Raw genomic sequence first — 3,675 nt, 5'->3', positions numbered from 1 at the left:
GACAAATCAAGATCTTAGAAGTGCAAGAATGGAGCTTCTACTGGTGGATATTCAAGTGTGCTTTGGAACTTAATGTCAGCCCCTATAAAAATCTGCACTCGACGAAGCTTCAGAAATCGAAGAGGTGCCTGCTCAGAAATCGAAGAGGCGTTTGCTTTCTCAAAAGCTGGGCTGCTCAAAGACCACGAAGGCCGATCTTAGAAATCGAAGAGGCTTGCTTTCTCAAAAGCTGGGCTGCTCAGAGACCACGAAGGCCGATCTCAGAAATCGAAGAGGCACCTACTTTTCCAGCCTTGTCAGCACCTGTCACACGCACACTCAGCTTTGCGGAAATTATGGGCATTCTGTCGAAGATTTCTGGCGAAGTAGAAAGCACATGAATCGTATTGTTCAATCACCCACTTCCCACACGCAATAGTAGCTCATGGGTACCACAAATAACTTTGCCAAAGTTCTCCAACAAAGTTGAGACACGTGAAGCTTGCAGCTCCCACTACATCGCTCTGACCAAGAAGGGTAAAAGAATAGCAAAGAAACAACACTAACAAAGTTTAGACACATAAATTTTGAAGGTCTAGCTACCATATTATTACCCACAAGGGTAAAGGAACAGTACGACTGCTGGATAATTGGAAAGTCCCTGTGTGTCAACCTCTGTGCTTCGTGGCAAGGTAGACTAGCAAACATGCCCAACCTTTACTCACATTCGAGAAAACACTCCCAACAAGATTGCTTGCTCCAAAATCGAAGAGGCACCGCCCTCCGAATCTCGAGAGCCAGACTCCCAACATGATTACTTTCTCAAAAATCGAAGAGAGGGTAAAGGAACAGTACCACTGCTGGATAATTGGAAAGTCCCTGTGTGTCAACCTCTATGCTTCGTGGCAAGGTAGACTAGCAAACATGCCCAACCTTTACTCACATTCGAGAAAACACTCCCAACAAGATTGCTTGCTCCAAAATCGAAGAGGCACCGCCCTCCGAATCTCGAGAGCCAGACTCCCAACATGATTACTTTCTCAAAAATCGAAGAGACACCGCTCTCCGAATCTCGAGAGCCAGACCCCCAGCAAGATTGCTTTCTCAAAAATCGAAGAGGCATCGTTCTTCGAATCTCGAGAGCCATATCCCCGACAGGATTACTTGTTCAAAAACCGAAGAGGCACCACTTTCCCAACTTCAAGAGCTGGATCTCCTTGGATAAAGCTTGTCTGTAATCTTCACACGCAACATCAGCTTTCCAGATACCACAGACCACTTTTTCAAAGTGCTCTGACAAAGTTAAAACATGTGAAGCTGGCAGCTCCCACTACCGTGCTATGACCAAGCAGGGTAAAGGAATAACATTATTACTTGATGTTAGGGAGACTCCTATATATGTCGACCTCCATCCCCAACGGACAGGCAGACCTGCAAAAATGCTCAACCCTTCCTCTTATCTGAGAGGGCACTCCCAACGAAGCCTTTCGAAATATTCAGCTTTCTTTCCCCCCGATAACACCTCTGTAAACAAGTTATACTAGAGCAAGAATATCTCATATCATCAGGGTTAAAAGCAAGAGTATCCCATATCATGCTTTTTCCCTGTCTTTTCCTTTGGCCTTGTTCTTACCTGCAAGACAAGGAGAAAGAGAGCAATCAGTCAGCACTTGGAATCAAGCTTCCAGCCAGGAACTGACTGCCTGGAACCCCTTACCTGATTACTTACCTGGCATTGCTCTCGAGTACTCATCTTCAACATCTTATGCTTCCAGGGAAGATACCGCATCTGCCTGAGGAACAGATAGGGCAAGTGAGAAGGATACAAGGAAGCATGTGGAGACAAGCGTAACAGCACACGTGCCGATACATCCACTACTCTGTCAAAAGCAAAAGTATCCCATATCAGCAGGGTCGAACGTACTCTAGATTTGATGGACTTATTTTGACCCTCAAATTCTTCAGTCGGCCTTATACTCTGGAGGAAACCAGAAAACCCTCCAGCCTAGTTCAAGAATAAGGTTGTGGAAAGTTACTTCTTCAAAAGCAAAAGTATCCCATATCATCTCTTTTCATTTTTCTTCTCTTTTTCCTTCATGCTGCCTGCAAGATAGGGAGAATGTGAACAATCAGCCGGAGCTCTGATTGCTTACCTTGTCTGTCACCTCTTTCAGCAGATCCCCTAGCTCGGCGACTTGGGGGACTCCTACTATATGGTTTGTATCGCACTTGACCAAGCCTGAAACTACAAGTAAGCTTCAAGTGAAATTGATACATTACCTTATGCATCTCCACCAGTTACAGATACCACCCCTGGATGGAGGAAGAGTACTTCTAGAGAAGATGCCACATCTACCTATGAGACAGATAAGGCAAGTCAAGACGATACCACACTCCGGTACTTAGAAGTTTCGTGGTTACGAGATCATTCTCCCACAATATTTCCTAATGTCATTTGTACTAAATCATTCACTTGTACTCACTAAAGGAGAACTTGAACCTATGTACTTGTGTAAACCCTTCACAATTAATGAGAACTCCTCTATTCCGTGGACGTAGCCAATCTGGGTGAACCACGTACATCTTGTGTTTGCTTTCCTATCTCTATCCATTTATATACTTATCCACATTAATGACCAGAGCAATCTAGCGAAGATCACAAAAAGTGACCGTTTTCGCTACCTAGGATCTATCTTGCAAGAGAACGGAGACTTAGATGGAGATCTCAACCATAGAATACAAGCTGGATGGATGAAGTGTAAGAGTGCATCCGGCGTGTTGTGTGACCGTCGTAGGCCACTGAAGCTCAAGGGAAAATTTTATAGGACGGCAATAAGGCCGCGATGTTGTATGGCACAGAATGTTGGGCGGTGAAGCATCAACACGTGCACAAAATGGGTGTAGCGGAGATGAGGATGCTTCGTGGGATGTATGGGCACACGAGAAAGGATAAGATTGGGAATGAGGATATCCGAGGTAAAGTAGGAGTAGCCAAAATTGAAGGAAATATGAGAGAAAATCGGTTCCGGTGGTTTGGACATGTGCAAAGAAGGCCTACTGACGCTCCGGTTCGAAAATGTGACTACGGGACAGAGGTTCAGGGCCGAAGGGGTAGAGGAAGACCTAGGAAAACTTTGGAAGAGATCCTAGGAAAAGACTTGAGTACTTGGATATAACGGAGGACATGACACAAAACCGAGCGGAATAGCGTTCTAGGATTCATATAGCCGACCCCACTTAGTGGGAAAATGCTTTGTTGTTGTTGTTGTTGTTGTTGGCTACTGAGTCATTACACTGCTTTTAGTTTGTTGCTGTTGAAGACTGAATAATGATACTAGGATTACCTCATTTCATGTGGAGATTAAACAATTCTTTATAGAGTAAAAAATTTAGGTAGGATTTGCCTTTAGTAATAAAACCACCCAGTACACGTTCTGGGTCAGTTCGTTTGTTTGGGTTTTTGTTTTATGTGTAGGTGGGCCAAAACCCACAATCAAATTACATTAAGAAGCGTTTGTTGGTTTGTTTCAGTTTTTCCTTTTCATTTCTCTTCTAATGTTTTAAAAATGTTTAATAATTTTTTTTAAGATTAAGTACCTAAAATCTCCTAACTTTTTTGTATCATTCCAAATTAAACTCAACTTTTTCCAAACAAGTACACCACCTATTGAAAAATGTTATATTCGTTAAGCCCCA

The sequence above is a fragment of the Malus sylvestris genome, chromosome 16 (genome assembly GCF_916048215.2).
Source record: "Malus sylvestris chromosome 16, drMalSylv7.2, whole genome shotgun sequence".
Classification (NCBI taxonomy): Eukaryota; Viridiplantae; Streptophyta; class Magnoliopsida; order Rosales; family Rosaceae; genus Malus; species Malus sylvestris.
The sequence above is the reverse complement of the archived record's forward strand: the minus strand, read 5'-3'. Positions refer to the sequence as shown.